Here is a 12,688-nt window from a genome sequence, read left to right as displayed (position 1 = left end):
TATCTTTCCTTGCAATAATGGTGTTTCCTATGACCTTGTGCCATACCCTTATGCCTGGATGGTGGACTAAAAGAGCACGACTCGCATGAAAATCCTCAAATTTCCTTCCGGAAATTGCCTCCCAAAGAGGGTCGGGGTCATACTTTCCATAATTCTTAAAATAACTCGGTTCATCACTAAGACCCAAAATTTCACCCAATTCCCTAAAGGAAATGCGTCTACTAACATTAGCTAGACGAAACTCGAGGTTCTCCCTAGTCTCAACTTTGGTGACTTTCAAAGAACTCAAAAATTCCAAGGTAAGGGAGGGGTATGTCAATTCTTTTGATTCAAACAATTTCTTCAACCCCATGGCTTTGAAAAAGGCTCTAGTTTTCTCAAGAACACCCAACTTATCTAAGGTATCTTCACAAATAAACTTGGTGGATTGAAATGATTTCCTAGCAAACTTGGCAAAAGTATCTCTATGGGTTTCGGAAATAAAAGTTACCTCCGGATAATGCAAAAGTTGATCAATTTCCGGAGCCGTAGATGTTGTTGCTCCCATAGAAGGTTGTTGTTGTTGTTGCACTTCTAAGTTTGGGGTTGCTACCACCATAGCCAATGCTTTCTTTGTTTGAAGAGCCTTTTGCCTTTGTGAGAGTGTCTTAGCCTTTGGTGCCTTTGTTGCCTTTGTTGCTCCCTTAGTCCTTGCCATTGATGAATTAACCAAGAAAAGAATGAAAAATCTTCAATTTGTAGTGTACCCAAATCGATTTAAAGGTGAAAGGCTTTGCCTTTATGAATTCAAAAATCGACTCAAAGGGTGAAGATTTTGTGCTTGGTTTTGATTTTTATTGAAAAAGGAGTGATTGATTTGTTGTTAAAAGGATTATTTGATTTGATTTTGGTGAATGTAGTTGAGGAATTTTGTTTTTGTGATGGAGAGGATGAGGGTTTTGATGTTTTTGAGTAGTGTTATGAATAAATGAATGAATGAATGAATGAAGGTAGAAGGGGTTTATAAAGCCCGAAAAAATTCGAACTGCAGGGGCAATCCGAGCGGTTTCTGCTCAAAACGGGCGGATTCTGCACTTTCTGGGTTGGGAAAAACTCGCCTAAAGACGGGCGTCTTTAAGAGAAGACGCTCGGATTCGATGACACGGGACGGAAGGATTCTTCAGAAGACGGACGGATTTCAAGCCAGGAATTTTTCTTGTTTTCCTCAGCAGAGAAGACGGGCGTCTTCCTCACAAGACGGGCGGATTTTCAGAGACGAGCGGATTGCAGTTCAGGACGCCCGGATTCTCTTACAGTCAAAAATCTTTCAAAAATTCAGCTCATAGGGACGTGCGTCTTCTACCCAATACGCTCGGATTGTCTGTAGACGGGCGGATTCTCCTGAATCCGCTCGGATTCGACCCCTTTGTACCCGGATTGAGTTCTATCCGTGTACAATGCGTATCCTCAAACATGACAATTATCTTGATCAAAGTAAATAAAAATCCAAAGATGACAAAAATGCAATACAAGAATTGAAATGCGAGTTAGGAAGTTAGAAATATTTACAAACAGTGGTTTAGGGAGGACTCCACCAAACTCTCATTCTTGATGAGATGTCAAGGCGGCATGTTCAAGGTGTTGTCGATGTTGCTCAACACCTTGAAAAAGTAATCAAAAGCTTGTTCATTATTGTTATAGAGCTCTTCAATAGACTTTGGCCCTTGTTGTCGGTCTTGATCGATGGCATTACCAATTTAGGGATTAAAAATCCCTTCAAATTCGTCGTCCCAAAGACCACAAACTTCATTAAGTTGATCATTGAAAATCTCTTGATTTGATGGAGACAAATCTCCCAAATTCCTCTCTTGGCCAATGAGGCCATCCTCTTCTTCTTTGATTGATTTTGATGAGCTTTGCAAGCTCTCCTTGTCACAATTCACTTGCTCTTTGAATGGAGCATCTTCAATTTTCTTCTTCCATTGGAGTTCCGATTTCTTCCTCTCATCCTTTCGGCTATAGTGATCGATCATGAAACACGGTTCATGCAAACGAGGAGCTCTCATAGTCTTGTCAAGATTAAAGGTTATGCTTTCATCTCCCACTTCTAGAGTGAGCTCACCATGTTTCACATCAATCACCGCACCCGCGGTGTGTAGGAAAGGTCTTCCTAGAATGATTGGAATGTTGGAATCTTCCTCCATATCAACAATGACAAAGTCCACCGGGATGAAAAACTTCCCAATTCGCACGGGGACATCTTCCCATATCCTTAATGGTGTCTTCGTCGATCTATCGGCCATTTGGAGTGTGATGTTGGTGCATTTAAGCTCTCCCATCCCCAACCTTTTACTCACCGAGTACGGCATAACACTCACACTAGCCCCTAGATCACATAAGGCTTTGTTGATCGTTGTGTCGCCAATGGTACACGGTATTGAGAAGCTTCCCGGATCCTTTAGTTTTGGAGGTGAACTCCCTTGAAGTATTGCACTACTCACCTTAGTGAAGGCGATAGTCTCAAGTTTCTGGATTGACTTCTTCTTTGTGAGGATATCTTTCATGTATTTCGCATAGGCCGGTACGTGATTTATTAATTCCGTGAAAGGAATTGAGACTTCCAAATTCTTCACAATTTCCATGAACTTTCCAAGTTGGTCATCAAACTTGGGCTTGGCTTGACGACTTGGAAAAGGAAGTCTAATCACAATGGGCTCCTTCTCCTTGACCTTGTCTTCATTTCTCTTTGAAATTTCTTCTTTTGATGATTCTCCATCTTTGGAGTTTTGCACAATTTCTTCCTTATCACTAGCTTCCACAACTTCATCCTCAACTTGCTTCTTCGGTGCTTCATACCTTGTACCACTTCTCAAGTGAATGGCACTAACCGTTTCATATCTTGGGGGATTACTTTGAGGTGGTAATTGCCCCTTTTGTCTTTGTGAGCTTGAAGATGCTAGTTGAGTCAATTGTGTTTCCAACATCTTGGTGTGAGCTAGAATGTTGTTGATGGTGGTTTCCTTTGCTTGACTATCTTTTTGCATTTGAGTGAAAAATTCTTGTTGGTTCTTTTGCATTTGGAGGACCGCTTTTTGGACATCAAAACCTTGGTCATTTTGGTGATTGTATGGGTTTTGATTTTGGTAACCTTGGTTTTGATTGTAAAAGGGTCTTTGATTTTGGTTTCTCATGGGTGGTGGAGTGTATGTTGTTTGAGGGTTTTGAACATTTTGGCTTTTGTATGAGAGATTCGGATGGAATTTGGTGTTTTCATTGTAATAGTTGGAATAAGGGGTACCACTCTTGTATGCTTGTAAAGCATTCACTTGTTCATTTGTTCCCCTACATTCACTTTGGTCATGTCCCAAAGTTCCACAATTCTCACATATCCCACTTGGGATTGATGAGGATGTCGTCATGGCATTAACATGATGCTTTGGTGATTTTGAGACTTCTTCAAGTCTAGCCATAGCTTTTTCAAACTTCAAATTGATTGTGTCAATATGAGCACTAAGTTGAGCACCCAATTGAGTAACGGAGTCCACTTCATGCTTTCCTCCTCTAGTAGCCTTGCGAGGTCTACTATATTGTGAGTTATGGACCGCCCTTTCCTCAATTTTGTTCCATGTTTGATTGTCATCAACTTCGGTGAACATTCCATTTGATCCCATGTTGAGAATGTTCCTTGAATCTTCATATAAACCGTTCCAAAATTGTTGTACCAAGAACCATTCGCTAAGTCCATGGTGAGGACATGAGCGACAAATTCCCTTGAACCGCTCCCAAGCTTTATACAAAGATTCTTCATCCCTTTGCTTAAAACCCGTAATTTGAGCTCTTAGCATGTTAGTCTTTTCCGGTGGGTAGAATTTTTTGTAGAAAGCTAGAGCCAACTTCTTCCAAGAATCTATTCCGAGAGTGGCCTTGTCAAGGCCCTTCAACCATTGTTTCGCGGTGCCGATTAGAGAAAAAGGAAATAAGACCCATCGAATTTGGTCTTGAGTCACACCGGTTTGAGAGATCGCATCACAATAGTCGCAAAAGGTTTCCATATGAGAATGAGGGTCTTCACTAGGCATCCCCCCAAATTGGCTCCTTTCGACTAATTGGATAAAGGCGGATTTGGAAATAAAATTTCCGGTTAGATGTTGTGGTGTAGGAGTACCATTGGGTTGGTTCTCCTCGGTGGGTACGGAATGTGATGAGAATTTAGGCATTGTAGGTTGATTTTGTGGGGTATTGTGTAATGGGTTCTCCTCTCCTTCTATTGCGAAAGGGTTGATGAACTCAATAGTTGGTTGAACAACCTCACTAATACCTCTCAAATTCCTCCTAGCAAATCTCCTATTGTTCGTCAAGGTTCTTTCAATTTCACGGTCAAAAGGTAACAAATCACCTTGTGACCTTCTAGACATGCAAAATATCAAACAACTCGAAAACAATTAGAACAAACCTTGAGGAGTTTTACTTCCCCAAGGCGAAGAAAGACACAACTAATAACAATGAAAGGAAATCTAAATCAAGTAAACACCGTCCCTTAACAACGGCGCCATTTTTGATCGGTCCGTTTCGTGTTCACAATTTAAGGTGTGGTCGTTGGGTCACGTCCGAATCAAAACATAATTTATAGCTTCACAAACAACTCTACAATTAGTAAAGAGGCAAGTAAAGGTCGGATCCCAAGGGACGGGTATTGAAATGAGATTTCTATTGAAACTAGTGGTGTCTTAGGAGTGTCACAAATTGGGTTGATGTAGAAGGTCACTAAACTAAAATATCAATGGAAATAAACAAGCAAGATGAATTAAAGGGTTGTAAACAATTGATTAAAAAGCACTAGGGTGTCATGGGGTCATAGGGGAACCATGGGAATTGATCATACAAACATGTTCTCAAATTATAAGCAAGCAATTATTGTTGTGATGGATTGAGTTGGGTTATATCTTACAATCCTAGGAAAGTTTGGGTCCCGGAGCCGAATCGATTAGATTGTACAACACCTACAAGTCGACTTAGTCTTCCCTACTCTAAAACATGCATGGTCTAATGAGACTCGAGTTGGGTTATGTCTTACAAGTCTCATTGAAAAGATAGGAGATGGTGGTAAATGCAAGGATTCATAGGCTTAGCATTTCATCAAATATAACATGTGCATGAGTTGAGATCAAAACAAGCAAGCAAATAAAACATGAAAGCACATTGATTTAAGCATGAATCATTCCCCATGTTGGTTTCCCCTAATCACCCATTAACCCTAGCTAAGAGACTACTCACTCATTATCATGTTGATCATGCTAGCAAGGTTGTCAATCATACCAACAAAATGAAACATGATGAATAAATGAAAGTAATTAACAATAATTAAAAAGGGACTAAGAGAATTATACCTACTAATGATTCCAAAAATAAAGCAAAGATAAAAGTAGTACTTGATGCTTGATTGAGAGGTTGTCAATCTCCCAATAATAACCCAAATAATCTTCAATTACCCAAAATAAAGGATGAACAAAAGAGAGATTAAGGAAGTAAAACTTGTATTAGAACTTGATTAATTGTTGATTACAAAATTAAATAGAGATTTGATTGGTATTAACTACTCTAAAAATTGATAAGAAGAACATCCTCTTCTAATTAGACTAATGGGGTATTTATAGTGGAGATTAGGGGGATGCATTAGGGTTAACTAAGGGCTAAACTAGTAATTACACTTTTTAGATTGAGCAGGGAGGAGCCGGTATTTTTCGAAGGAAGGGCTTCTTTCTTTGTAGCTTGGAGAAGACGAAATTGCGCTGTAGAGGAATCCGAGCGGATTAGTGTCGGGACGGGCGGATTCTGGCGGTGGAACACGAGCGGCTTTGGAGGAATCCGGGCGGATTGCAGCAGTGCTAACCCGAGCGTCTTGGAATGAGACCGCACGGATTGTGCAGGTGGAGGACGGCCGGATTGTAGTCAATCCGCATGGATTGTTCTTCAGCAAGATTTCTTCTTCTTTTGTTCCCTTTTCTTCCTAAATTCCTTGGGATTTCCTTTGGGACTCAAGGATCCTTTCTCAACATTGCTCATCTACTATAATATGTACAAAGGCCTTCTAATCTTGTCTCTCCTTGATGCTTGGTCATTGGATTCGATCAATTTAGTCTCGTTTTGCCATGAAAATGTAAGATTCTTACTCCTTTCCTACCAAGGGATCAAAATCTCAAAGAATATGCAAAACAAAGAACTAAAGATAAGAAATGACCCAAATATGCATTAAAAAGCATGGGAACAAGGCTAATTCGGGGGCTAAATATGCGCTAATTATGGTCACATCACAGGGTTTGAAAATCGCCATTACGACGGCGTGATAAATGTGCATTTGAAATGGTTATAACAACCTGGTTTTAAAATAGCCATTATAACGGAATAAAAAGTGTATTTAAAATTGGTTATAAAAACCGGGTTTTGAAATGGCCATCATAACGGCATAAAAAGTTGCGCAACATTCGGCAAAAGACCGAGGTTTGAAATGGTTGTGAAAAACCGATTTTGAAAATCATCATTATGACGGCCTGGGAAGGCGTGTTGAATGGTTGTAGAAAACCGGTTTTGAAAATCGTCATTACAACGGCCTAAAAAGGCGTGCAACGGTCGACAAAAGACCGAGGTTTTGAAATGGCCATTATAACAGCGCAAAAAAGGTATTTTGAAAGTTTAGAAATGACACGGAAGGACTTATGATCACATAACACATAAGCACTCGCAGTTCATTATATTATGCATAATGCTGACATGGGTTTTGGCTTAAAAGGGTGGGTTACACACCAAGCGATCAAACCCCGATTTTCGAGAGGGATACCAATCCAAACAAAATGTGTAAGGAGGGTACCCTAGCCTCGTGCTCGAAGGTGATGAAAGCTCTTTGACGAAACAAAAATGTGTAACGTAAATGGTATGCTTGACTTAATCGGGATTCAAAACGCGGGGATGAGAAAACTCACGCCGACGGGACGAGCCAATTGGTCGATAAAGGATAGGTTATGAGCCCGGACAAGGAACCCGCCTATGACCGTAATATCAATTAATGCATTTCAACCACGACCTCGTTCGAGTTTCACCTCTAAGGATCACAAAGACACAAGTGTCCTAGTTATCCCCAGCGGAGTCGCCAAATTGTGGACATGGGCCGCGCGTTATGCGTACATGGGCCACCGCCGATCCATGGACGTAGGCCACCTACACGCCAAGCCAATCTGTGGACGTATAGCGGTCGGAAAGCCACGTTTGGAGGCGTAGAAATGCTTTTGACCGGATCGCTTTAGATCGGTCGGTTTCGTCTCGGCAAAGGTCTCGAAACGATGTTTAAGATGTTCGGAGCCGCCACCAAGCATTTGTAGGATGCCTGGAACCCGTTCGAATCCACTTTATACCTAGGTCAATCAAGGCAAAAAACGGTGTTTGCCATAGGTACTAAAGATAAGGACACGTCCCCCTTTATCATCCTATCGCTAAAATGACTCTCGTACGACCTGGATAAGGCCATCCACTATCCAAAGGTTCTGAGTAAGTGGTGAGGGTATGTATTAGGAAGCCCTTTAATCGGACACCCAATCCTGCCCACGTTAGCGGCCTCTACTGATCGATCGTGGTTGTTTAAGTGCAAGCGTTGATAAAACGGTTTAAATGCATGAATGCGCATCCAAAAGCTTAACCTAACATGTGAATATTTCCTAAGTTGGTTGTTTATGCATGTACCAAGAAATTGGTGTCAAAGTTGGATTTAGATTGATTTACATGTGAAAACGGAAATTAAACATCCATTAACCAAATTCGGATTATGATGCTTAACACGGTCCATTTATTTGAAAACGTGTGTTTAAAGGATAAAGTGTAAAATGCAAACTCGTCAATCTAATCCGTCATGTATTCGAATTAACCGTTATCGGGATCGTCCTAGACAAATGCTAAAATGAAACAGAATAGTGCCAGGCAGCCCATTGGGGCGCGAGCCTATTGGCGAGGGAAAGGACTATGCCCAGGTTTTAAAATATGAAAACAGACGGCCTCTTGGGGCGCGGGTCAGACGATAACCCAAGGGGCGTCTCCTGGTTGTTAAAAAGGTTGTTTAAAACCTTTTTTTGTGATTAATGATTTGCAAGTATGATTTGCATGACTCGGAATTATTACTATTATGTTAGTAATATTCATTGTCGGATTTGCAAGTTTGAAACGCATAGTGAAATGTGTAAAAGGAAAATGTTTGATTTGAACTAATTATGTTAAGTTTAATTATTTGTAATTAGTCAAGTTTGTCATCGTACTCGGATTAAACCGACATGGTATAAAGAACCAAGGATGATTATGAATTATGACTAATATGTTTGCAAATGTAAATAAATGAGAAAGATGCTAAGTAAAAAAAAGGGGGTTAAAATACCCTTTAATTTGTAATTAACCAATGATATCACCGAGTCACGGAATAAACCGTCATGGTATAAAGAACCAAGGATGATTTTTGTAATGGTCAAAATATGTTTATCATAAAAATTAATTAAAATGGTAAATAAAAGAAGAGAATTTCCTTTAAAATGTAATTAACCAATTAATATCACCGAGTCACGGATTAAACCGTCATGGTATATGGAACCAAGGGTGATTATAATTTATGGCTAAAAACTTTGTCATGAAATTGATTTGAAACATTAAAATGGTAAAAACCGATTGCAAATAAGAAATGAAATAAAGAGGAAAGACGAGAACAAACACGCTGGATTAAGGCCTGAGAGGGCATTGAGGCGCGAGCCTCCCTGCTACGTAAGTAGCCCCTGTCTCAGGCCAAAATCCGGCTTTGGCTCGTCTAACCTATATTTGAATCGTGTTATGCATTATTCATGATTATAAACTCATAAAACAGTAAAGTCATGAAATAAATGGGTTGTTTACCGACCCATTCGACCAACTCAACATTAATCAACATGTTTTACATGTATTGATGTTTGCAACGTAGACGACTCTAGAGACGGTTTTCTCGTAGCGACTACTCACGATCAAAGAAGTTTAAAAGAGTGCCTTAAAAAAGGATTTTGTTTTGAAAATGAGTTGAAAATATGTTGTTGAAAAACATGTTGATTAATGTTGAGTTGGTCGAATGGGTCGGTCGAATGCACGGCGATGGTACCAAAAAAAAATGTGTAAGGCTTGTGTTTTCGATCGGTAGGTCGAAAACACGTGTTGATTTTGTGACTTAGAAAGTCGAGTCTAGAAGTTTAAGAGAGAGGTGAGGGTGCGGACACACGCGTAAATATTATGGGGTGTGATGCTGGGTATTTATAGAGAAATGTGGGATGGTTGGTCGGTTGAGTTTGCTTGGAGGCTAAGGAGATAGCCCCTTTAGGCGCGAGGCACCTAGTGATCCAAATGGGTGTACTGTCCTTTTCGCAAATTTGGATTTTCCATTTGTTCTAACCAATGTTTTGTTGGTTGTGATTTGTGGTCTTAGATGATTGCTTAGCCGTGTAAGCTTGATCTTGGGTGTTATTTGGGGTAGGTATTTTGTGTCCTTGACTCGGGGTTTGACCCGTGTTGAGTCAGGATTTGAATTTGGAGTCGTTTTTTGGCCCGGTGTCGGTTTTGACTCTAATTAGGGTCATTTTAATGCAAATGGCATGATAAAGACATTCATGGCATTATTTTCAACATTCGAGATTTGGGTTGACTCGGGTTGACTCAGGTTGACTCGAGTTGCGGGTTTCTGAGTCGGTTTTGGGTCCGAAGACGGTTTTAACTCTAAATAGTGTTATTTTAATGAAAATGAAGTTAGAAAACCATTTATGAAATCATTTTTCATATCCGAGTAGTGCATTAAACCATCTCATATATAGCCAATCAACGCACGCATATCAAAAACACGTTATATAGTCCGATCATCATCGGGTGGTTTGTGGGAGGTGCAGATACTGGATATCTACACCAGGGTTCTCATATACCTGAAAGAGGTATGCATAAGAGCAGGGCACGCTGAGAGGCTAGTGAACTTAGCCAAGGAGGCTAAGGAAAGAAATGCTGAGAAAAGGAAGACGGAGAGTGAATGTGGCAACCAGTCGGGTCACAAGAAGGGCAATCAGAATCAGACTAAGACCTTTTTCTGGAGGATCTAGTTATGCGGGGGGATCTCGAACTTGGGGAAGAGGAGGCGGCCGGAGTACTAGTAATAACTCCAATCTTACATGCTTCAATTGTGGTGGAATGGGTCATAAGAGGCATGAGTGTACCAGTGCTAGAGGAGGGGGGGTTTTCAGGGACATATCAGGGAAGCTTTTCGCAGGCTCCAAGCCAGAGCTTTGCTAGCAATAGTCCATCTAGGTCGTGGGGTAATCGCGGAGAGCAGAACAACAAAAACGGCGGCTACAACCGCATTAATGGAGGATCCTATCAGCGTCCGAACAACAGTGTGACGTAGAACTCGCCAGAAAAGCCGACTACTTCGGCTACCACGGTTCAGGTTGGAGGTCACAAAAGCAGAGGGAAACACTTTATGATGGGTAAGCAGGAGGCGAAGAATGATGCTTACGTTGTTACCAGTACTTTTCTTGTTCATAACACGCCATATTTTGTTCTGTTCGATTCGGGGGCAACCCACTCTTTTGTGTCTAGGAGTCATGCCTTAGCAATGGGTTTGGGAGAATAAGAACTGGTGAGATAATGTGTTTATACCTTCGGGAGAGTCGGTGTCATGTTCTAAGTTGCATAGGGATGTGTCCATGTTGGTGGGGGAAGTAGACCTACTGGTCAACTTGTTAGAGTTTCCTATGGATGGGTTTGAGATTATCGTCGAGATGGACTGGTTGGGCAAGTATGATGCTAAGATAGATTGTCGACAAAAGAGGGTGTCTTTAAAGGGGACCTAAGGGAGTCAAGGCATCATATAGGGGGTTCATAGTAAGACCTAAGCTGAAGTTTATCGCGGTAATGACACTAAAGTCATGTTTGAGGAATAAGTGTCCTTTGATCCTTTGTCATGTGAGGGATATGGGTGTGGAGGATCCGTCACCATCTGACATACCTGTGGTTGGGGAGTTTGGTGACGTTTTTCCAGATGAGATACCGGGTTTACCTCCTAAGAGAGATATCGACTTTAGTGTTGAGCTCAAACCGGGGATGGGACCTATATCTAAAGCGTCGTACCTGATGGGGCCTAAAGAGTTAGAAGAGTTAAAGAAGCAGTTGAATGAGTTGTTAGACAAGGGGTACATTCGGCCTAGTGTATCACCTTGGGGTGCACCGGTTTTGTTTGTCAAAAAAAAAAGATGGGAGTATGAGGCTATGCATCGACTATAGAGAGTTGAATCATGTCAAGGTGAAGAACATGTATCCTTTGCCAAGGACTGATGATCTTTTTTACCATCAAAGTGGCGCATGAGTGTTTTCTAAGATCGATTTGAGGTCGGGTTATCACCAGCTGCGGATAGAAGATGAGGGTATTCCTAATACAGCTTTTCGATCGCAGTATGGTCACTATGAGTATGTAGTGATGCCTTTTGGGTTGACTAATGCACCGGCAGTTTTCATAGATCTTATGAACTGGATTTTCAGCCCGTTCTTGGATAGGTTTATGGTCGTCTTTATTGATGACATCTTGGTCTACTCTAAGACTAAGGAGGAGTACGAGGAGCACCTGAGGGTAGTACTATAGACTTTGCGAGATAATCAGTTGTACGCCAAGTTACCTAAGTGCGAGTTTTGGTTGGAGAAAGTGGCTTTTCTAGGCCATGTGATCTCAAAAGAGGGTGTGTCGGTGGATCCTAGTAAGATTGAGGCCGTGACTAAGTGGGAAGCACCGAAGAATGTTGCTGAGATTCGGAGTTTCTTGGGTTTAGCTGGCTACTACAGGAGGTTCGTGAAGGACTTTTCTAAGGTCGCTAGACCTATGACAGCTTTGATGCGGAAAGAGACCAGATTTCGTTGGGATGAGAGTTGTTAAATGGTGTTCCAAACTTTAAAGAAGCGTTTGACCACAACTCCTGTTCTAGCTCTACCCGAGGGAAGTGAGAACTTTGAAGTATACACCGATACTTCAAAGAATGGGTTGGGTTGTGTGTTGATACAGAATGGGAAGGTTATCGCTTATGCGTCGAGGCAACCGAAACCGTATAAAAAGAACTATCCTACTCACGATTTGGAACCGGGCGCAGTTGTTTTTGCTCTAAAGATTTGGAGGCACTATCTTTATGGGGCGACCTTTAAGGTGTTATCGGATCATAAGAGCTTGAAGTACATCTATACGCAGAAAGAGCTGAACATGCGACAGAGGTGGTGGATGGAGTTGATTGGGGATTATGACATGGAGATCATCTATCACAACGGTAAAGCTAATGTGGTGGTAGATGGTTTGAGTAGGAAGAGTGTACATTCGTTGTGCACATCTATGTCTTTGATGAAATTGAGGGATGAGATGTCTAAGATGGGGATTCATATGATTCGAAAGAGGGATGTCATCGGCGACTTGACTATCAAACCGGATTTGTATGATGACATAAAGACGAAATAGGAACTCGATTCCAAGATTCAAGAGTGGAAGTCAAGGGTAGAGAGTGGCACAGTTTCGAGGTTTTTTATCTACATAGATAGGAGTGTTCGCTTTGATAGGAGATGGTGTGTACCTAGTGACGCGGACTTGAAAAAGTTGATCATGACGGAGGCTCATTGCACTCCTTATTCAGTACATCCGGGTGGT

General features: G+C 41.3%; 1 non-coding gene across 1 annotated transcript; it reads left to right on the top strand.

Moving 5' to 3' along the window:
- The first annotated feature begins 3,717 nt into the window (after positions 1 to 3,717).
- On the top strand, positions 3,718 to 3,824 carry LOC141624318 (small nucleolar RNA R71). The gene has a single exon (XR_012534124.1). It is a non-coding gene; the product is annotated as a small nucleolar RNA R71 (small nucleolar RNA).
- The last annotated feature ends 8,864 nt before the right edge of the window (positions 3,825 to 12,688 follow it).

This window comes from Silene latifolia, chromosome X (assembly GCF_048544455.1).
Source record: "Silene latifolia isolate original U9 population chromosome X, ASM4854445v1, whole genome shotgun sequence".
In the NCBI taxonomy this organism is placed as follows: domain Eukaryota; kingdom Viridiplantae; phylum Streptophyta; class Magnoliopsida; order Caryophyllales; family Caryophyllaceae; genus Silene; species Silene latifolia.
Note: the sequence above shows the minus strand (reverse complement) of the source record. Positions and strands in the feature narration are given on the sequence as shown.